This window comes from Panthera leo, chromosome C1, assembly GCF_018350215.1.
Source record: "Panthera leo isolate Ple1 chromosome C1, P.leo_Ple1_pat1.1, whole genome shotgun sequence".
Lineage (NCBI taxonomy): Eukaryota > Metazoa > Chordata > Mammalia > Carnivora > Felidae > Panthera > Panthera leo.
The window spans coordinates 152,535,579-152,560,681 of NC_056686.1; the positions used below are offsets into that span (position 1 = coordinate 152,535,579).

At 34.3% G+C, this 25,103-nt stretch overlaps 2 long non-coding RNA genes across 2 annotated transcripts in view; one reads left to right on the top strand and one right to left on the bottom strand.

Moving 5' to 3' along the window:
- The window catches only part of LOC122227840, a 179,351-nt gene that overhangs the window by 74,555 nt on the left and 79,693 nt on the right, over positions 1-25,103 (bottom strand). The window lies entirely within an intron of this gene.
- On the top strand, positions 4,103-5,861 carry LOC122227841. The gene is made up of 2 exons (XR_006206241.1): positions 4,103-4,180; positions 5,727-5,861. It is a non-coding gene; the product is annotated as an uncharacterized LOC122227841 (long non-coding RNA).

Sequence of the window (25,103 nt, forward strand, 5' to 3'; positions counted from 1 at the left end):
ATTTGTTGGATAATGGGAATAATATAGTAGAGAGGCAAAATTATCAGAAAACAGGAGAGAGTGTTTCATTTCTCAATTCATTTTATGATCCTGGCATAAACCAAATCCCAAACCTGAGAAAACATATGAAACAAAAATTCTAGAATACCCTTCATGAATACAAACTATAAGTTCCTAAGAATATTAGCAAATTGAATAAAACAGCAGAGAAAAAATGACAATACATCATGACCAAATAAGTATCTTTTATTCCTGGAATAGAAAGTTGGTTTAACATCCTGAAATTAGTCAATGTAATTTACCATATTAACTGAATAAAGGAGAAAATTACATGACTTTATAAAATTCAATATCCTTTCATAATAAAAACCCTCAGCAAAATAGGAATAGTAAGGAATTTTTTTAAATTGATAAATGGTTCTTTAAAAATATATGTAATAGTAATATATATATATATATATATATATATATATATATATATAGTTAATGGTAAAAAATTAAATTGGTTTCCCATAAAATTGGGAACAAAGTCAATATGCTCACTTTAACCACTTCAATGTATTATTTCACAGAATGTCCTAGCCATTTCAATATAACCAGGGGGGAAAAAAAGTCATGAATATCTAAAATGAACAAGAAAACTTATTCATATTAGTAGATATATTATTCTATATAGAAAATATCAGTGAATGTGCAAAATAACTACAAAATTAATAAATGAATTTAGCAAGGATATATGACACGAATTCATCTAAAAATAATTTATTCTTATATTCTAGTAGAAAACTAGTGGAAAATGAAATTTTAAAATCTCTTTTACAAAACCAAAAATTATGAAAAAAACTAGTAAAGGATATTCAAGACATGTACACCGAATACTACCCCCCAAAAAAATGCTAAGGGAAATTAAAGACTTATGCCATGTTCCTGAATTTGAATCTTCAATATTATTAAGATGACAATCAGTCTTTAGGTTCAAAGCAATTCCAATAAAAATTCCATGTGTCTTTTTCTATAATTTGACAAATTGATTCTAAAATTTGCTTGAAAATGCAAAGGACCAAAATTAACAGAAGCAATTTAAAAACAATGACAAAATAAAAGAACCCACCCTACTTGATCTTAGGTCTTACTATAGAGCTAAAGTAACACCGGGACACCTGGATGGTGTAGTAAAGCATTTGACTCTAGGTTTTCAGCTCAGGTCATGATCTCGCAGTTTGTGAGTTCCAGCCCTGCCTCAGGCTCAGCACTGTTGATGCAAAGCCTGCTTGGAATTCTCTCTTTCTCTCTGCCCCTCCTTGTTCTCTCTCTCTCTTTCTGTCTCTCTCTCTGTCTTTCTCTCAAAATAAATAAACTTTTTTAAAAAGCTAAAGTAATCAAGACAATTTAGGATTTCCAAAAACAAAACAAAATGGGGTGCCTGGTTGACTTAGTTACGCATCCAGCTCTTGATGTCAGCTCAGGTCATGATCTCACAGTTCCATGAGTTGGAACACTGCATCAGGCTCTGCACTGGAGGCATGGAGCCTGCTTGGGATTCTGTCTCTCCCTCTCTCTCTGCCCCTCACCCTCTTCCACACTCTCTCTCTCCTTCTTAAAATAAATAAACTTTTAAAAAAAGCACACCCATATAGAAATCTAGATCAATGGAATAGAATACTCCAGATATAGGCCTACATAATGCGATCGACTGATTTTGCATGAAAGTAACAAGGGAATTCAACAGGGGAGAAGAAAGCCTTTTCTACAAATTGTGTTGCAATAACTGGAAATTTCTATGCATAAGAGTGAACAATGACTTCACATCTAACACAAAATTAACTGAAAATGGATTACGGACATAAATATAAGACCTAAAATAATAAAATACTTAGAGAAAGAACATTGGGGAAAATCTTTGTGACTCTGGCAAAGTCCAAGTTTTCTAACATTGAACACGGAAAGCTTGAGCCAAGTTGGAGAAAATGAACAACTGTACGTCACCAATATAACAAACTTTGTTTTTTGAAAGATGTCATTTTTGAAAAGGAAACAACAAACCACAGACTGGGGGAAGGCATTCAAAACACATGTAACACAAAAATCTTGTATACAGAATATTACAAATTCTTCTAACCCAATAATAAGAAAACAAAGAATCCAATAAAACTTAATGCAAAAGTATGTATATGAATGCCCAATAAGTACATTAAAAGATATTCTACAGTGTTACTCACCAGAGAAATGAAAATTGAAATTAAAATGAGATATCTTTACATAACCGCAAGAACTGATCAAAATAAACAATCTCAGTGAGGACATGGGGCAACTAGAACTCTCTTGCAGCACTGATAAGCATATAAAATGGTATAATCACTTTGAATATCGCTTGATCATTTCTTAGCTTGCTAAGTTAAGAAATGATCATGGCACTCAGTCATACTATTTCTTAGCATTGACCACAAAGAATTGCAAACATGTCTGTGCAAAAAACTTCTATGAATGAATATTCATTGAAACTTTATTAACTCCAAGGAATTGCAAGTCTCATCTATACAAAGACTTGCAAATGAATATTCATTGAAACTGTATTTGTAATAGTCCCAAACTGGAAACAACTCATGCTCACCAACGGATAAGCGAAAAAACAAAGTGGGGCATATTTGCTCAATGGAATACTTCCTCGTCAGTAAAATAAACTAATGTTATATATAACAACATAGGTGAATCTCAAAGTAATTGTGTTGAAGAAAAGAAGCCAGGCAAAAAAATAAATGAGTAAAATAGTACGTGAATTAACATAAAGTTCTAAAAAAATGCAAACTCAGCTATAACAGGTAAGTTTAATGGTTCCTTGAGGATGGGGCTGGTGGGAGGGATGGATTATAAAGGGACACAAGGAGACTTTTGGAGATGATGGAAATGTTTATTATTTTGATATTTGTAGTGATTTCCCAGATGCATACATAACACTGAAACACGTATCAAGATGAGCACTGTCTAGTATAAAGAATTGTTGAATCACTGCATTATACACCTGAAACTAATAGAAAAATATATGTTAACTATACTGGAATTAAAATTAAAAACTTAATTAAAAAGGTAATCTAATTAAACACTATATATTTTCAGTTTATTTGCCTTAAATTGCAATTCAAACTTTCACAATGTAGCTCCTATAAACATCTATTAAGCTACCAAATATAATTGAAAGTTATTATAGCCTCAACATAAAATGGACAAGTACAATCAGTGGGGCCTTATAAAGACAAATACCTTTGTAAAAATGTGTCAGCGTATATGGGAAAACTGAGAATTTTACTAAGCAAGGCAACTTGTTGTTTATTTCTTTTCATTTTAATTCCAGTAGAGTTAAAACATAGTGTTATATTATTTTACGTGTGCACTATAGGGATTTAACAATTCCATACATCTTCGAATGCTGAGCTCAAGTACATTCCTTAATCCCCATCACCTATTTTACCCATCCCCCACCCACTTCCACTCTGGTAACCATCAGTTTGTTGACTATAGTTAAGAGTATGTTTCTTGGTTTGTCTCTCTCTTTCTTTTTTCCTTTGCTCATTTGTTTTTTTTCTTAAATTCCACATAGGGAGGGGTGAAAACATATGGCATTTGTCTTTCTCTCACTTATTTCACTTAACATTGTACCCTCTAGATCCATCTGTGTTGTTGCAAATGGCAAGATTTCATTCTTTTTGTGGCTGAATAATATTCCATTACATATAGATCACATCTTCTTTATCCATTCATCCATCAATGGACACTACTTGAGCTGCTTTCATAATTTGGCCATTGTAAATAATGTTGCTATAAACATAAGGGTACATGGATCCCTTTGAATTAGCATTTTTCTATTCTTTGGGTAAATACCCAGTAGTGCAATGGCTAGATCATAGGGTAATTCTATTTTAACTTTTTGAGGAAGCTCCGTACTGTTTTCCACAGTGGGTCCACCAGTTTGCATTCCCACCAACAGAGCAAAAGGGCCCCTTTTCTCTACATCCTCGCCAACGCTTGTTTCTTAAACAAGGCAACTTATAAGCAGCAGATGTCATAAAGGCAACTGTTAGAGCACTGCCAGTCTCTTGGATATTTCTACCACTCCAGTGTTACAAAAATCTTAGCACCTGCAATGCTCAGGAAAAGAAAGCAGCAGGGATAATAAGCCACAGGAGTAAGAAAAAAAACCTTTCAACCTTTCAACTTAAATATAAATATATAAGTATATAAATATATATATATATATATATATGATGTAATATATAGCCATTTATATTATGAAAACCCCAAAGGTATTTCCACCTCTGAAAGGTATACTATCTTATCTGCTCACCCCTTCCCCTCTGCCTTTCTCTTCTCCAAGACCCAGCGTGCTTCATCTGGCTTTAGTCAGAGCCTTCTTTCTGGCTCTCTCTCTTCTTTTTTCTTTTTCAAATTTCAGAGGAGTCACAAGGATATTTTTAAAGCACAAATTCTTCATTTCATCACCCTGTCTTCAAAATGGACACAATACAATAACATTGCAGTGTTTTTAGGGATCAGAGGCTCAGCTATCTGTAGATGATAGATAGACACATAGATGCATACTTAGATGGCAGATATGTAAATACACAGAAAGACAGACAAATATTCATTAAATGATAGCAATTAGTCAACTTAAAATATGCAAACAGTATTTTCATCACCTAGGATTTAGACAACTGCTTTTCATGCAGGCATCAGCACACTCATACACACAAGATCGAACTATAGATTTTTGCCTTCTTACTTAACTGGGACTTCTTTCTGTAGTTAATATACAAAACCAGCTTCTCTTTTGAATTCCTTCACTAGGGTAGAGTAAGCTTGGAAATCAAGTGTCACACACAAAAGTAAACCTGTAAAAAAAAGAAACAAGCAAAAAAACAAAAAAACAAAACAGGCCCCTTTCTGCTAGAACTGTAGTTACTCTTCTATTGACACTAAAACCTGACCTCTCTTAAAACAGTTTTGCAAGTACTTTTGAGGTAGAAGCCTGCCATAGAACAGATTTCTGGCAATTACTATGGGCAGCAGAAAGGAATAAATAGTGGCTTATGAAGGGGCTCAGTTCGGGCACCATTTCATTTAAGCTAGTTGTGATCACTTGCGCCAGGGTTATTATATGTGGGTTCAACCTTTTATTTTAGTTTTCAGTTGTGTTCCACAGCTGGGCCATGGTTGGTGCTACTTACTCTATGGATGCTACATATTTAAAGACACTAGTGCATTGTATTTGTACTTGTGATCTTTCATCCCCCCCAATTTGTTGATAAAGAATAGACTTGATTTTTACCACCAACCAACAACCCCACAAGAGGTATCAACCACAATGCTCTTTCTATTATTTCCTGCAGGGGTTGTCAGACTTTCCTGCTGGCACCCATTTTCTTAGATGGGCGTTCAAAAATTAGCTTTGTTTCCACACACACATGCGCATACACACGCACACGCGCACACCACTAAATTTCTGCAAAAAATAAGAAGATAATCCAAATGTACAAATCATGATAATTTCTTTGGTTGGCAATTTAATAAAGAAGTAAAATTCTTGACATGACACTTAAAAACAGTCTTTTTTGGGGGGAAAAAAAGGGTTTTTTTTAAGCTTCATCATCAAAGATTTCCTAAAATACAAACTAAAATATAAGGCTATTGTTACTAATTAATTGTTATGATTTCTATTGTTCTTTCCTTTATAGGCCAGAATACCATGGTTCTAAACCGTTTCATGATAAATCTGATGCATCAAATTGTCACTTATTGGAGGAGACCATCTGTGCTTCAGTGTTGGCATTCTTCATCGCAGACTAATAAATTTGTCATATTCATAACTATTTCAGCCAATAAATCCATGGATAGAAAATCTGATCATGGGATGTGTCGTTAACAAACTGTTACTTCAGTTTGAAACAAAAGCACCTGTTTTCCCAATTCTTAAGATCTGTAAGTTTCCTTGCGAATATTCGTAATTCTGGTTTGCTCTGGAATAGACATACAAAGCCAAAGACTCTGTCCTATTTGCCAAAGACGCTGTCTGCCTAAGGATACTTTGACTATCTGAAAATGCCATTATCTTATGCTAATGATGTATCACCATAGTAAGAAATAATTAATTATTCAAAAACATATGACTGCTTGGTAAGTCACCCAGTGTAATGGGGTCGATACAACTTAGCAGCTAGTGTAAGTCACACTAATTTTGTGGAACAAACTGTTTATTTGATAATTTAATTTTATTAAGATGTTTTGTTTGCTTTTGTTTTGTTTTGCATATGTTATCTGGACAGTAAATATTTTACCACACTTCGCCCTATATAAAATTTAGAATTTTGGTGATCAAATATTTCTTCGTGTAGATTTTTTAAGATACTGGTTTCAGCAAAGCGAGTCCTTCACGTAGATTAAAATATTAAATATTTCTATAAGACTTATTATGAAATAATGGTCTTTATGACCCCTTTCTCTGTTTCCATTCCCCAGAGGCAATAGCTTTCAACTCTTTGACCTGGTTAAATTCATTACAACTAATTCTTAAATTTCTTCAGCCTTAGAAGTTATTAATTGATTTCCCAGTATGAAAGATGCAAATTTAGTCATCTGTCAAACATCACTCACCTCCCAAACATAACAAAGTGTATATCTCCAAAATTATTTCTATCTCTGAAATATATCTAAGTTCACTCATCCTCTCAATTTTTATATCATACTTTTAGTTAGATCAATATTCAAATCTTAGATTATTATGAGTATTTGAACAGTATTCTTAGGTGAACTATGTGCCAGATTGAGATTGCTTTTGGTGGGGAGGAACAATTTTTTGTTTACACTGACGATAACATTTATCTTGTTTTTAACCTTTTTTGTGTTCTCTTTCTTTTTTTTTTAAATTTTATTTTTTTCAACGTTTTTTATTTATTTTTGGGACAGAGAGAGACAGAGCATGAACGGGGGAGGGGCAGAGAGAGAGGGAGACACAGAATCGGAAACAGGCTCCAGGCTCCGAGCCATCAGCCCAGAGCCCGACGCGGGGCTCGAACTCACGGACCGCGAGATCGTGACCTGGCTGAAGTCGGACGCTTAACCGACTGCGCCACCCAGGCGCCCCTGTGTTCTCTTTCCCACTAATTCAGCTCCAAGTCTTCCCCAAGCTGTCTACATTTTCTCAATATGTTCAAATACCTCACAGGTCCTATCAATTCCCTCATTTTGAAGACAGGTCCCCTGGAGTCTTTTGACCTGCTTTCTATGTCTGCAGCACAGCTTTCACCCTGATGTCCCCTTTCACCAAGATCCTAGGGCAGTATCTTTTTCTTGAGTTAAAGCCATTCTTTCCTAGATTCTTTCTTGGTTTATCCACTCCTTCAGTTCTTGAGAAAGCATATATAAATGGTAAACTTTTTGAGAATTCCTATATCTAAAAATATCCTTGTCTACTTTACATGTAATTAATTGTGTATAAAATTCTAGGCTAAGTGTCCTTTTTTTTCAAAACTTGAATGCCTAGATCCATTGTCTTTTATTTTTTGGTATCATAATAGAGAAATCCATGAATACTTGGACTACTGATTCTTTCTATGTGATCTTCTTATTGTTTGTTTGTTTGTTTGTTTGTTTGTTTGTTTTTAAAGGTTTTGGCAATTGTCCCATTTACATCAGTGTTTTGATATTTCATGATGATAGGCTTAATGTGGATCATTTTTTCCCATTGAGTATGTTTTTATTGAATAGAGAAACTCACATCTTTCAAGTCCATGAAATTTTGAATCATTTCTTTGATGATATTCTTCATTTAACTTTCTTTGATCTCCCTTTCTGGTATACCTGCCATTTGGTTTTTGGACTTTCTAGCCTGATACTAAAAGTAATTTTTTCTATATATTAGTTTTGGTCTCTGATTCTGTACGTAATGAGTCTTGGCAATTGATACTTACAGAGGGAACACCTAAAAATTGATTCAAAGTCTACACTGGTGAGTGGTCATTGTCAACTAGGAGCCTGTCTATAGGTGAGCTGGCAGGGCTATTTCATTAAGGAAACTTGGATGTGAATCGTTTTAGGTTTTTTTTCTTCGGCTACTCAGATTCCGCAGAATAGAATCAGCCTATCTCCTCCATGGAGAGTTATAAGCCTGGCTGTCAGTAGCTGAGATCCAAGGTGGGACAGAAACTGGGCATTCAATAAGAAAAACAATTGAAAAGAAAACCTACTTGAAATGATTGCAGTATGATAAAGAAGATAGTTCAAAATAACTATTACAAATCAATATTTTTATGTAATAGCAATAAACACATCTTTTAAAATACATTCACACTTTTTATCATAATAAATCTAGTTGAAACAAATTTAAATGAATGAAACAGAAATTTGTTGGAACAGAAAATACCTAAATGCCCCCAAAAAGGTTAACTGTATTACATATATTAGAATATATTATGTAACCTGCATTAGATTTTATATTTTATTATACATATATGGCACCTGTTGTTCATGGCTCAGTACCCAATTCTTGGTTATTTAAATAGAAAGAAAAAAAGGAAGGAAGAAAGGGAAAAAAGGAAGGAAAGAAAGGAAGGAGGGAAGGAAGGGAAGGAGGGGGGGAGGGAGAAAGAAAGAAAGAAAGAAAGAAAGAAGAAAAAAAGGGAAATAAATAGCAGAAGAAAGAGAAGAGAAGAAAAGGAAGGAAGGAAGGAAGGAAGGAAGGAAGGAAGGAAAGGACAAAGGGAGGAAGGGAAAGAAAAAGAGAGGAAGTAAGGGAGGGATTTATCTTTTCTAGTTCTTGCATTCCTGACCAGTAAAACAGAATGCCAGAATGTCAAATGTGTACTTTATTTACTCTCAGCATTTTTACTGGCTTAGTGGAAATGTCTTCATGTTGGAAGTGGCCAAGAATATGTAGACACTGAGAACTTGCTAACCAGTTTATACAGGATAGAAAATATTCTAAAGTCCCCTCCCTCCACAACTAATACTGTCCTTTATCAGATGTTGTAAATGCTGAAATACTGAAAATCAGAATTTCAAAACCATAAAAATAATGTAAATTTAGCTCTATGGCCATCTCAGTGCTTTTCAAGGCTCTGGTCTTTCAATAAGCCTTCAGAGTCAGAAGTGCTGAACATTTTTCTTTCTTATAAAAGGCAGTAGTAACCTGGCACAAACCAGAACAGTGCAGTCAGAAAGCCGGAGAAGTTTCTTTTGTTACATAGAACAAAGGAATGAGCTACACAGTTTAAAACCCATCAGGGTTTCTGGAATAAGTGAAACTTTTTTGTTTGTTTCAGAACTGTTAAAATTCTTATATACCAAAGGTTTTACAATCAAAATAGTCTATGCTCATGGTATCTCAAGGAAAGGAAACAACTTATTTGAAGAAAACTACCTTTTAAAAAAATCTGACTTATGGCCTTTTCTTTAGAGGGTCACATGACAAGAAGAAACAGATGTTCAAGACAATTGGTATTCAGCCCTCTCCAATCTTGCTACATAACTCCAAGAAAAAATAATTGGAGAAGGAAAGAAGTACATTATATATTCTCTATATAACTTCAGTAATAATGATCATTTTTAACTATTATTAACTGTGACTTTCATTCTATGTATCTTCATTTGCTCGGTTTTATAAATGTTAAGAGTTTGGAGGACTTGAATTTTACTCTACTACCTTCTTTTCTTCATGGAAAGTAGTTGATAATTACCATTAATATGCAAGCACTAACACAAACATAAGTAGAACATGAACGTGACACACAGACACGTCTCTTATATGATTCCAGTTTAGCTGGAAATTAAACTACTACTTTTTCTGAAATTTATTGGTAATAAAAGTCAATCATTCAAGAAATGTGACAAAATTCTTATGTGTTCATTGAAGACTTTTCTTATTAGTATTACTATTACTTATAGACAGTAACTGGGGAGTCAAAATTAATGCCTATTCAGCCACACTTTCTCTTTCTTATAATAATAATAACTTACTCTTTTTGGGGAAACTACCCTTTCCTATCAATAATGCTGTCAATAATCAGTCAAGTAGAACCAAGATACGAATACAAAGATGAAATCCTGACATCAAAACTTATGCCATGTCTAAAACATGTCTTTCCCATCCTGAGACCACATCTAAAAAAATTACTTAAAGTTATATCTTTTTGAACAATGCTTAGGTAAGAGACACAAATATGGAGTAGTCATTGTATGACAAAACTTGTAATGAATCTGAAAACAATTTTAAAATATAAAGAATAAATCATCTCAATAAAGTTATAAGACTGAATATTATGTCAAAGATGTGTGATGGGAATTAAAAAGTAAATACATTAATTTTCATCTGAATAGTTTAATTGTCTAAAATATACTGAAAGCAACAAATACATGGCAGAGAGAATGGTCAAGAAAGAAATTAAAGATTTTAAATATAGAGAGTTAAATAAGTTTCAAAACCTTAACTAAAAAAACAGTACTTTGCATTCTATTTGTGTTTGGATCTGTTAGGATTCTTTCTTTTCATCTTAGAGATAAAAATAGAATTAAAAGCACATCAACTATCACAATAAGTATCAATGAGATCAAATTAAAATCCTAAATTAAGAATCAACTATATTTAGATGGGCTAAAAAAATACAAACTCTATCTGCTCACAAAAATGTAGTTAAAAGGTGAGAAAATGTTAAAATATTATGTTAAATATTTAATATAAAATATTACGTTAAATGTTAAAAAATGTTAGAAGGATAGGCAAAATATAGAGATTAGATCTTCTCTTCTCTCAAAAAAATACTAAGAAGGAAGGGGAGAAGGAGGGAAGGAGGATAGAAGGAGGGGATGAGGAAGGGAGACAGGGAAAGGTAAGAAAAAGTTGGTAAAAAAGAGAAGGGAAAAGGAAAAAAAAGAAGAAAAAAAGAAAGAAAAGAAAAAGGTCAAACATTAATATGCCCTTCCCAAATTAATTCCAGAAAGGTCTTTTTTAAAGTTTTACTATATGCATTTAAGTCTATGATCAATCTTAATTTTTGTACAGGTTGAGGTTTAGATTGAGATTCATATTTTTCTTATAGGAATTACCAATCATTCCAACCTCAGTGATTGAAAAGATTCTCTTTTCCCTATTGATTTTGTACCTTTTCAAAAATCAGTGATCATTTTAGTGAAGTCCCCATAGTTTAATTTTGCTTTTGTTTCTCTTGCCTCAGGAGACATACCTAGATGCCAAAGAGGTTACTGCCTATGTTCTCCTCTAGGATTTTGATGATTTCCTGTCTCACATTTACGTTTTTCATCCATTTTGAGTTTATTTCAGTGTATAGTATAAGACAGTGGTCCAGTTTCATTGTCTTGCATGTAGCTACCCAGTTTTCCCAATACCATTTGTTGAAGGAATTTTTTTTCCCATTGGATATTCTTTCCTACTATGTTGAAGATTAGTTGACCATATAGTTGTAGATTCTATTGTTTCATATTGGTCTGTGTGTTCATTTTTGTGCCAGTACCATACTGTTCTCATCACTGCAGCTTTGTGATATAACTTGAAGTCCAGAATTGTGATGTCTGAAGCTTCACTTTTCCTTTTCCAGGGTTGCTCTGGCTCTTTCAGATCTTTTGTGGTTCCATACAAATTATCATATTTGTGTGGATATATTTCTGAATTACCTCTTTTGTTCCACTGATTTATATATGTATATTTCTTCACCAATACCACCCTGTCTATGCAGAGGTCTTTCACATTTTTCTGAATTTATTACAGAATTTTATATTAGCATGAATGTACATGAATTTTTGTTCTTGCACGTTCCAGTTGCTTTCTAATAGTATACACAATGCTAATGATTACTGTGCAGTCTGATCAGAACTTTTAAAATCAGGTAATGATTTCTCCTTTCTAATTCTTATTTAGTATGGCTATTTTGGCTCCTTTGCTCTTCCAAGTAAAAGGGCACAGAAATGACATAATCTAACTAGTTTTTAAACAGGATCATTCTCGTTGTCAGGTTGAGAATAGTTTGAGGGAGACAAGGGTTTATTAGTGCATAGCCTATTGGTATAGCACTTAATAAAGAGAAGATGGTGACTTGGAGTAGAATAGTTTATATGGAAATGATAAAAAAAATGCTTGAATTTGCATGTAGATTGTAAAGTTGAAAGAATTTAAAGGCAGAATGGAAGTAAGGTAGGCAAGAAATAGAGGAATCACAGACGAATTTATTCTTCATCTGAGCTATTAGAAAATTTGGACTTCAGGGCACCTGGGTGGCTCAGTCGGTTAAACGTCCGACTTCAGCTCACGTCACGATCTCGCGGTCCATGAGTTCGGGCCCCGCGTCGGGCTCTGTGCTGACTGCTCAGAGCCTGGAGCCTGTTTCAGATTCTGTGTCTCCCTCTCTCTCTGCCCCTCTCCCGTTCATGCTGTGTCTCTCTCTGTCTCAAAAATAAATAAACGTTAAAAAAAAATTTTTAAAAAAAAGAAAATTTGGACTTCAACATCCGTACTGTGTGCTAAGAAAAATCTTATTTTTTAAATTAATACATAAAGGTTTTCATAAAAGAACTATCTAAAATAACAATAAAAGAAGAAATTGAGGGGCTCCTGGATGGCTCAGTCGGTTGGGCGTCCAACTTCAGCTCAGGTTATGATATCACAGTCTGCGAGTTCGAGCCCCGTGACAGGCTCTGTGCTGACAGCTCAGAGCCTGGAGCCTGCTTCAGATTCTGTGTCTCCCTCTCTCTCTCTGCCCCTCCCTCCCCTGATCATGCTCTGTCTCTCTCTGTCTCAACAGTAAATAAAAACATTTAAAAAAAATTTTTTAAAAGAAGAGATTGACTACTTAAATATCCAACAATCATAGAATAAATATTGTATGACAAAAAATAGAGAAATGATACTTAAATATGATGCTATATTATATAATTTTATAAAAATTATATATTTGAAAAATTTAATGACATGGGATATGTTCATAAAGGAGTATTTTTGTAAAGAAATTAACACAAAAAACTATAAGGACAGTAAAAAAAAGGGCAGAGGGGACTCCTAGAGCAGTCACATTAATCTGTGGGACACAATAATGGTGGATGCATGTCATTATACACTTGTCAAAACCTATAGAATGTGCAACAACAAGAGTGAATGCTATGTAAACAGTGAAATTTGGGTGCTAACACTGTGCCAGTGTAGGTTCATTGATTGGTACAAATGTACCACTCTGCTGACAAATGTTGATAGGGGAGAGATTGTACCTGTGTGGGGGTAGGGAGTATAGGGGAAATCTCTCTACTTTTTGCTCAATTTTTCTGTAAGCCTAAAACAGCTTTAAAAAATAAAGTTTATTGAATAAAGTATTACTTGTTATAAATATATACGTATATATACAGGTATGCATGTACACATATACATATGTACACGTGTGTATGAAAGAAAAATGGTAATAGTAATTAGCTCTATGTCTAGAATTGTAGTACACTTTTTATAGCTTTCTGTATTTTATAAAATTATCATGCATGTTATGTTCATAATTTGAATATAAATAAGAAGTTATTTTAAAATACAACTAGCAATATATATGTGATATTTCTGATGAAATCAAAAGGATTTTTTATGAAAATAACAGGATTAAAATTAAATTTTATATATAAAGATTTAAATTAAACAAATTGCTATGTATGGCGAACAAGTATATGTTTGCACAGTTAATATATGGCTAATAATAGAGGAAGAATGGTTATTATAACTGAATGCCTAATGAAACCAGGATATAATCTTTTTTTGAAAAAATTAGTGGTAAAATCATTTTTATTAGTCAAATTTTAATTTTTCCTTTTCCATATATTTTCCATCTGTTTAGAGGGTTTATCTGCAGGGATGAATCCAAATCATCTGATTAATGCAAAGAATGGGTAACATACAGTATTCTATTTAAAAATCGTATTATTCAGAACATTTCAAAAATAAAGAAATTATATACATGTACATCTATATTTAATTTGACCTGAAAGCCATTATTATAATGTGTAAATTATGGTTTGCTATGGCTACATTAACAGGCTTTTCTTAGTATTTAAAGGTCCTGCTACGAAATTTGGAATATTTAGGTCTATGAGATAATCTTATGAACTTATTATAAATATTAGTATTTAATTTAAAGTATTTTCCTTTTTTAAGATTTGTGGTCAAATATTGAAATATGAAAATTCTCTATATTACACAATATTCTTTATTTTCCCTCGTTTCATCAGCAATAGTGTGTTTCACTTGCCCATATTACAGTACATTACAAAATTAAAAAGTAAAAACATCAATGATCTGGTTGATTTAGCAGAATGGTTTTTACTTCATCCACAGATGGTACATGAATACAGAATTCCAGATTAGCCAATGGAACACAGCCAAATGTATTAATCCTTGAAATGCTTAGTTCACCAGGTTGCTTTGAAAATTAAATGAGATAATGCATGTGCAACTCCTGAGAAACCTTCACAGCACAGCAGCACATGAATGTTAGCTACGTGATGGTGGTGACATTGGAAATGACAGCACTACTCAAGAGCAATGTTAAATTTAATTGGAAAGAAATCAATGGAGCACCAACTGAGTTGAAGTTTCCTGGATGCAGATTAGGACAAAAGGGCAAAATCATACCACTTCCTAACACCAGAATCTTGCCATTCAAAAAGCAGAGACCCATATAGAGAAAAATAAAATACAGAGTTACATACACACAAGCAATATACATCGGCACAAATGGAAAGGTAAATAAAGTGGAATTAAGGGACCGCCTTTAATCAGGGAAGTCTAAAATATGGTGATATGTCACGCAAAATGGTATCCATGAGGAAGAAGATCCCAAGTAGTCCAGCTTAGCGGGAAAAGCCACTTGTTCTTTCTCTTCTATCATGTTACTAAATGTCTGGATTTTAATCTCAGAAAGAAATAATTGTTTGTGACAGGTCAAGTAGAAACTGATAAATATTTAAGAGCAGCTTTTGGAGATAACAAGACAAATGCTTTAGAGAAACCAAAGCTTATTTCTTTAAAGCTTTTCAGTATAGTATTAGAGCTCCTTTATACAGAGATTTATCAATTTTAAATAATGTAAAAAACAGTTTTAAATAAATGTGTGTGTCTATGTGTGCACTCACACAATAGTATCACAAAGTTCACACATTTTACTCACACATATTATCCTATATGTCAGTGATGACAGTCCACCTCTCTTACAAAGTGTACTAGGAATTTTCTGGCTAATTTACAAATTTAATTTTAAAAATTTGAAGAAAGAAAGAAGGAAGGAAGGAAGGAAAATGGAAACATGCTTAGGCAGAGTTGGATCTGTGCCCTCAATGATCCACTTACTGACTACACCATATGTTAACCACTTAAGATGTTTGAGGCACAGAATTCATTAGAGATAAAGTCAGCAGGATAATTACAGGGAATTGAAATCAATTGAATACTGAGTTTTAAGTCCCATTAATCCTTAAAAATTTCCAGCTGCTATTGGATAAACTCATAGAGTGGCTACCACCTTATATGAGAAATAAGTTGATTTCTTTTTCATAAGAGACATTGTTTTTGTAAAAAGAAAATTTTCTCAATTGATGTAAATATAGGAAAAATACACTAAATCCAATTTTTTTAATTTCAAAAGACTAAAATTCTTGGCTAACCCTGAATCTAAATAAAAAATGAAAACATATATATATTGAACATTTACATTTGTAGAATCAAACCAAAATGGAGTAGCTTATGTCAAGGACAAAATGGAGATGGCCAATGTAGGCTCATAAAGGAAACTTAACATAATGTTATAGGAATTAAAGGTTATAAGAATGTACTGTTCTTCTCAGAAATAGTAGAGACCACCAGCCAATCCTTTATCCCTTAACAATCTCTTAGTCTGTGAGCAATTCAGAACTCATCGCTCCTGTAACCTTGAATTTCCCAGTTTGCAGGTTGAAAGCCTGGCAATAAACTTAATTTCTGCCTTGGTTTTATTTTTTCAGTATGCAAAGTTTGGTTTTTGACACATTATATGTGACTGGTTCCCTTGAGGCACATGGTTGTTTAGCTAGTTTTTGCCTTACCTATGTGGTAGTAATTATAGTTTAAGAACAGAAGTTGAATATTTCTCAACATTAACACTCATGTCTACCAATGTTAGTGTTGCCACGGGAGTCATTTCCTTCTTTGTTTCTATAAGAAAGGGACAATAATACTTATCTTCTTCACAGGGGTGCTGTAATATTAAATACTAATGCCGGTGATTTCCACAGGCAGAATTTTATTAGGAACCCAATCAAATGATCCTACACATCAAGGAGAAAATAATAAATTTTTCATCTTGCAAAATTTGAAACCACACTCTCTTCTTACACACTATGATTGTCGATATTCTCCCACAATATTATAGCTTTTCTTCCAACTTTTAAAAAATCAGTATATGTCAAAAAAGATAACATCTCTTACAATAAAAAGGGGTGAAAATAGTATTCTCTGGTTGAAAGGAGCCTTATGCATACTTGTGTTGGATTCCTCAATCTTCAAAGGAGGTCATTCATATAAATTCAGTAAAGACAGTAATGTGTGAATCTGATACTACCCTGACCCCTATCCACCTTCGAAGACAACTCTAACATCTCAAACAGTAAAATTCAGACCAAAAGCTACTTCTCTTGCTGCCAAACAGATAGATAGCCTATATCTGAACTCAATTTACAAAACAGGGACATCACTATATGTTAGCCACTTTAATAGATTCAACTTTATTTTCAGAATATACATCTACCTTCAACAGAAAGTAAAGCAATTCAAGACTAAGAGAAAAAAGTGCTGACGGGCCAATAAGACAAAGATAAGAAAGCATCAATTAACCTCCATTGATAGACTCTTAAAAAAAAAAAAGAATAGTGAATCAATTTACTCATCTTCAAAACTGTTTCTGTGGTACTATTTCTCTTCTTCTAAGTTTCTAGATGTGGTAGACATATTCATGCACAGCATGTTGTAAAAAGCTGTCAGTAGTTCTGATATAGTCACCCCAAGGTCTAATCCTATTATATTAGATAAAAAAAAATACAAGGATGCTCACAAGACCAGCCCTTCTTAAGAGACATCAAGAAATACATAAAGTACTTTGGGTGCTTGGCCCCTAAGTGTTTCTAGAACAGTAACAGGCTGCAAACAATCTATGAATCTAGAGATGGCAGTAAACAGGATTGCTTTCAGTTTATGAGCTGTTAAGCCTGTTTCGTAAAGTAGTTCATGGTGACTGACAGTTAAAACATTGGGTCATTCACTAGTTCCTGTGTTATGTGCCAAGTGGCACAAGGCCATGAAAAATGATGGTACTAGGAGAAAAAATCTTACAACAAATGCCCTTCTTGTGCAACCACCTATAGGGAAGATGAACAAAAGGTGTAGAAGTAGTTTAAAGCTATACACATCTCCACAAGCAAAGTCTCAGATGGCTGCAACCAAGGTAAATAACCACATATAAAAGACAATTTTCAGTGACAACCCAACAATGTCAATATTATAGCATTATTTGGGGCAGTGTGGGTGGAGGAGTTGGACAAGAAGTTGGAACCAACTTTATCTGGAGTCACCCACACTCAGAATTGTAACAGTCTAAATCAATTATCTCAGTTAGTGTTTATAAAGATTAATTCTGTGTTTTGGTAAGTTTGCACCAAATATACTGTGTTATGACAACAAATAGTTCCCTGTGTGATCTATGTCATAAGCACATACAGTCTGAACTTCTGGGTCCACGTTGTTGATTGAGCAAGGAGCATACACTGTAATTCCCCTTACTACCCAAAATTAATTGAAATATTTGACAACATAAATAAATTAAGTATGGGAAATACATTTACAGGTGCCAGAATCTGAGAGAGAATTCACAGAAGTAACAAGTTAATTGGATTAGCTATGGAGTGTTAGGACTAGGTAGTAACCACAGCACTTCAGGTTCCCTGAGAAGAAGCCAAAATTACTGAGAATTACAGAGAAGAAGCCAAAATTACAGGCCCCTTGCATGTTCCACAGGACTGTGGCAGGAAGTCACTGCTGGAATAAGCCACTAACTTTGACTGTGTAGAGAGAAATCCCGTAAACCAGAAGCCAAGTCTGCATTTTGAGCCTGTTGAGCTTGAATTCATGGTATCCACCCAATACAGACCTCCTTAAAAGCAAAATAAGCCTATAGAGCCCAAGGAGAAGCAACACATAAAACACTATTCAAAAAGGCCTCTACTTCTCAAGATGAAAAAGCACCCATTTTCAGAGATTCACAAAGAAGATAAACTCACAGAAAGCAATTACAGGATGTGTAAAGAATGCCATTTCCAAGAAGGAGAATTTATACCTGAAGAGAGAATGTAATTAGATCTATCTGGACTTTGAAATAATTATAGTAATCCTCAAATAGGTAGAGTGAGAAACAGCACTCATGTACCAGGAACAGAAAAGTTGTGCAAAAAATAAAAGTAAGTACATAGAAAAAAAGAAAAGAAAAAAAGCAAGAGTCTTAGTAAATAAAAACATAACCACTTATATTTAAAAAATCAATAAACATGGTCTATTAGTGATTAAGCCACAATTAAATAAAGAACTAGAAAATTAGGAGAAAGAACTGAGGATATCTTTCAGAATTTAGTTAATAGAAGGAAAGAGACACTAAAATATGAGACAGAAAATAGGAAATATGGAAATAGCATGGAAGGTCCAGAATCCATCTAACAGCATAGCAGAGAGGCAATTTTTCAAGAAATATTGGCAAGGAAATGAATAACTAGCAATGGGGAAAGCCACAAATTCCAACTGAAAAAGTACAGCAAACAGTAAGATCAATTAAGAAAAAAATCCTATATTAGAACATTATAACAAAACTGTAGAACTAAACTATAAGGAGAAAATTCTAAAAGCCACTCAATATATATAGCATGTACAAAATAATGGTAATTAATCGACATAGCTTTCTTTTTTTTTTTTTTTAAACAATTTTTTTTCAACGTTTTTTTATTTATTTTTGGGACAGAGACAGAGCATGAACGGGGAAGGGTCAGAGAGAGAGGGAGACACAGAATCGGAAGCAGGCTCCAGGCTCCGAGCCATCAGCCCAGAGCCTGACGTGGGGCTCGAACTCACGGACAGCAAGATCGTGACCTGGCTGAAGTCGGACGCTTAACCGACTGCGCCACCCAGGCGCCCCAATTGACATAGCTTTCTATATCAGGGGTCTTCAAACATCCTCCCCAAAGGTCCAAGAATTGCTAAGAAGACTCACAGCACTTACAGTATAGTCCTACTCATGGTTATGATTTATTACATCAAAAGATGAAAAGTAAAATGAAAAAAGATAATGGGAAAGGCTCATGAGGCAAAGCTCACAGGAAACCAGGAGCAAGCTTCCAAATGTCCTGTCCCACTGGAGTCTCACAAGATGCACTTAATTCCTCCTTAATGGAAGTTGTGATAACATGCATGAAATGTCATCTACCAGGTAAGCTCATTAGAGACTGAGTGCCCAGGGTTTTGAGCGGGGGCTTGTCATGTAGGTACCTTCCGCCCAACATGGACCAACATTTCAGATTCCCAGAAGGAAAGTAAGCATTCAGCATAAAGTATGTTGTTTGTACAAACAGTTTAGGTACAGTGAGCCATTCTTATCAGGAGATGGTGGAAAGCCTCCCAATCCAAGGTCCCAGAGACCAACCAGGTTAATCTTGCAAGCAGGCCTTTCTAAGGCCTTTTCTGCACACCTTATTAGCAGAGGCAGATACTAAAAGACAATGAAGAGCAATTCTGTTCCACTGTCTGTCTTCAAACTTTAAGCAGTTATGCAAATGATTGTTGACAGATATTGTAAAAGGACAAAATGAGAGCAAATTATTACCTGTTTTCAGAAATCCTTCTGTATTTTATTCTTTTACTACATTATATTGATCTCATTAATGTCCATGTTTAGTTAGCACTCCATGCTGATAAATTGCCAAATCGGTATCTCCAAATCATATGTCTGTAATGTGTTCTAGGCCAGGATTTTCAGTGTGCATTGAGAATGTCTACATTTCAATAAATATCCCAAAGGGCACCTCACACTCAATAAGCCTTAAATGATTATTCTTGTGATTGAAAAGCAAAACTTTTTTTCCTTTATTTCATACCTACCAATGTCACAAATCACACAATCTAGAAATCTCATAGAAAATTCAAGAAAAATCTATCATAAAAGAGTTCCTAGAACTATAATAAGTATGTTTTGCAAAGTGGTTAGGTCTCAATTACCAAGGTCTCAGTGTACAAGTACACAAAACTTAATCATAGTCTTATATATCAACAATGAACATTTAGAATTTGAAATAAAATAATACAAGATAAATGTCACCAAAAAAAATAATAATAAGCACTAGCCAAATATGTGCAGGATCTGTACCCATTTTCAAGATTTATTTAAAATGCTATGATATTTTAAAAGGATAGGAAAATACATCAATGAAACAGAGAGCCCAGATATAAATAGGCCTGCACTGACATTTAACTGATATTTGAAAAAGTACAAAGGTAATACAACAGAGGGCAAAAGTTTTGTCTTTTCAACAGATGATGATGAAATAATTAAGGCTCCAAAAATAAAATGTAATAAACTGATGCATCCTCACAACTCATTAAAAATTTCATCCAGCAAAACAATGAAACATCTAAAAGGAAACATTGGAGGGAAGCTGAATGATCTTGGGGTGGGTTATGAATTTTCAGATTGTAAAATAATCATAACCCACAAAAATAATTGAACATTATTATATTAGAAGCCCATACTCTATTAAAAGAATGAAAAGTCAAGCCATAGACTGGAAAAAATATTTTCAAATAATGTATATAATAAAAGATTTTTATGCAGAATATACAAAAACCTCCTAAAGCCCAGTAATAATTAAACACAAAGTTAAAATGCTGGGCAAAAACTTTGAACAGAATCATGCACTCTTACAGTGTGAGAAGCGCTCTGGACTCATTTCCCACTGAAACAAGTATACCCTATGAAAATTATTTAAAGAAACAATCATTTAATGTCTCTGGAAATTGTCCTGGGGCATACAGCAAATGAATAAATGTTTACACGCAAGAAAATCTACTAAAATTTGATAAGAACATCCTCTATTCTGGGAGTGTCCATGTATGAATGCAGGGGATCCTCCCCCAGGCCCCAGTCAAGAACCACAATGTCACTAGAGGAGGTACAGGACACAAGCATTTCTTATCCACCCTAGATACATGTTGCAGCAGCTAAATTCAGGATGGGTGCAGCCAAGAGGTCAGGAGTTCCCTTCTTCCATCCAGGCTACACACGTAGAGGGATAGCTTACCCCAGGCATGAGACGCTGAGAATACTGGGGACCTGAACACCATAATCTCAGCTCATCATAAGATGAAGAACCCACACTGGGAGAGGTAAGCCAAGAGAACCAGAGGCTACTGCCTCTACCCGGCATGTTGGTTTTAACACAGGGGTGTCATACCCAAAGAAGACTGTCTCTGTCTTTGCCCTCTGACACAAAGTGGTAGTTCTGAGATTTTTCCCTGGGGGAGAAAGAAGCAGGCCACAAATACAGAAAGTTCCAAAGCTCTCTTATATGGAACTGACCTTATTTAAAATAGAGCATGGGAGGGGTGCCTGGGTGGCTCAGTCAGTTAAGTGTCAGACTCTTGACTTTGGCTTCAGGTCATGATCCCACAGGTCGTGAGTTTAAGCCCCACATAGGGTTCTGTGCTGACAGCTCAGAGCCTGGAGCCTATTCAAATTCTGTGTCTCCATCTCTCTCTGCCTCTCTCCTTCTTACTCATGCGCTCTCTCAATCTCTCTCTCTCAAAAATAAACAAACACTAAAAAATGTTTTAAAAATAAATAAAATAGAGATGGGAAAATCAAACCTTTTAAAAATAATGAATATTTTAGTGGTAACCAATTAAGAGGAAGCTGGTGGCTTCCAAAGAGCAAGAAGGTAAGCTGAAGGCTCATTAACACAGAGAAGTAAAAAAATAAATATCTAAGAAGAGTCCTGATAGACCTCAGAATGATGTCAAAAACTAATCTTGAAAATATTTGGATCAGATTAGGGAGCAATGGATATCCTAGGACTTAGATGAAAACAATAGAGAAGTCAGCTGCAATTAATAGAGCTTAATAGCTGGGTATAATAGTAAAAAAGGCAACAGTTCAACGGAGTCATTAGGGAAAGAAACAGTTGAGAGAGCCCTACTAATGCCACTGTCATCCCAGGTTAATGTGCACATGCCTAAGGAGTGACATTGGAGGCTTCACAATGTGAGGGAAATAGCACTAAACTTATATGGCAAAATGCAAAAAAAATCACTATGGACCCATCCTTCATATTATATAGAAAAGCAACTTCAAATGAATCATAGACATAACTGTAAAATTATAAAATATTTAGTAGCAAACAGGTTTAAATTATCATGACCTTGGGGTAAGCAACGTAGTTTTTTAAATTTATTCATTTCGAGAGAGACAGAGAAAGAATCCCAAACAGGCTCCACACCATCAGTGCAGAGCCCAATAAGGAGCTTGAACTCACGAACCACGAGATCATGACCTGAGCAGAAACCAAGAGTCAGATGCTTAACCGACTGAGCCATCCAGGCACCCCGGCAATGGTTTTAATATAATGCCACAAGGATAAACAGCAAGACTAGAAAAGAGAAATCAGAATTCATCAAAATTTAATACTTTTTTGTTTCAACAGATACATGAAGAAAGTGAAAAGACAGCCCACAGAATAGGAGAAAATATTTTCAAATCTTATATCTGTTAAAGGACTCCTATATACAATAAATCAAGAACCTTTACAGCTCAATAATTAAAAGGACAAATAGCCCAAAGTTAAAAATGCACAAAGGACCTGAATAGACATTTATCCAAAGAAGATATGTAATTGGCTAATAGGGCACATAAAAGGATGCTCAACATCATTTGCCATCTGGAAAATGTAAATCAATATAATGGAATGTTATTTGACAATAAAAAGAATGAGTTACTGATATGTACTGCAGTGTAGATGAACCTTGAAAGCATTATGCTAAGTGAAAGAAGCCAATCACAAAAGACCATATATTATATGATTTCATTTATATGAAATATCCAGAATAAGCAAATACACAGAGGCAACAGGTAGGTTTAGAGGTTGTCTATGGCTGGGAGATTCAAAAGAAATGGTGGGGAAAGGTGACTGCTTAAGGGTATGGGGTTTCCCTCTGGCATGATTATATGTTCTAAAATTGATCGTGTAGACAGTTTCATAATTCTGGAGATATACCAAAAAATTTATTTGTTCATCTTAAATTAGTGAATTTTATGTCACAAAAATTTCATTTCAATAAAGCTGAGACTCCCAAAAAAAGATTTGAACACATATCCTGCCAAAGATACAGGATAGGAAATGAACAGAAGAAAAATTGTTCAGTATCATTTGTCATTTAGAAAATGCAAACTAAAACTAGAATGAAATACCCACTAGAATGGCAAACACACAGAAACCAACAATACCGCATCTTGGCAAGGATGCAGGAAAACAGGAGCTTTCATTCTTTACTGGTGGAAATGTAACACAGTATGGCCACTTTAGAAAATAGTATCGTAATTTTTTTTATAAAGTTAAACTTGCACTTAACATATGGCCCAGCTCTATAGTGTTCACACTCCTAGATATTTAACCAAGTAAATTGAAAACATAGGTTCAAACAAAAATCTGTATGTGAGTGTTTATAGTAACTTTATTCGTAATCAACAAAAACTTGATGCTATGGTGTGAATGTTTATGCCCCTTCCCCCAAATTCATATTTTGAAATCCCGATTCCTATTGTAATGCTATTAGGAAGCAGAGCCTTTGCAAGTCATAAGATTATTAGAGCAGAGCCATCATGAATAAAATTAATGCCCTTATAAAACAGACTGTAGAAAGACCCCTCATACGTTCTGCCATGGAGTGTACAACAAGAAGTTTGTGATCTGAAAGAGGACCATTGTTTAACCATGCTGTTCCCAACTGCAGACTTCCAGCCTCCAGAACTGTGACAAATAAATTCTATTGCTTATAAGCCACCTAGGCTGTGGGATTTTGGTATAGCAGCCTCAATGTACTAAGTCACTGGAAATAACAAAAATATCTTTGATGAGTGACTAGGTAAATAAATCATGGTATGTTTATATAACATAATACTACTCAGCAATAATTGAAAAAAAAGAACAACCCACTGATTCCTGCAGCAACATAGATGAATCTTCAACGCATTATTCTAAATGAAGCCAGGCCTAGAAGGTTACATATTGTACAATTCCATTTATACAATCCTATAAAAAAGATAAAATTATAAAGATGGAAAAAGATTATTGGTTGTCAGAGCTGAGGGTGGGGAGGTGTTGAATACAAAAGGACCTTACATTGTAATTTTTAGTGTGATGAACTCTTTTTTGAATGGTACTGAGTAAGAGAACACATGACTATGCATTTATCAAAACCCACAGAACTGTGATCTTTACTATATACAAATTTAAGTAAAATAAACCAGGATTCGGGGTGGATCCTAAGATAAAATACAAACTCTACCAAATGAAACTAACTGTATTACAATTTATGAAATAACCTCAGTGAAGAAAGTGGAGAAAAAGGGACATTACTTAAGTAACTTTTGGAAAATGGTGTTTGAATAGAAACTATAATTATGAAAACAGAAAGAACTTTACATAAACACTGTACTCTAATTAGTAATTAGTAAATTTGATCCTCACAGAAGAATGGTTTGCAATCCTAAAACTAATTTACACATGTAGTTGGGTTGAGCAAATATGTAGAAAAAAAATTGTAGATAATGTGAGCCAGATTTATCACTGTCAGAGAAAGACAGGAAAGAATATCCAACGGAAAATAGACAGCTTCTTTCTTTTCCATAAATGGTGTTGGGCAAACAGAACGGTGACATTCAGAAGAATGGAACTGGACCACTTATACAAAAAATGAATCCAAAATGGATGAAAAATCTAAATGTGAGACAGGAAATCATCAAAAT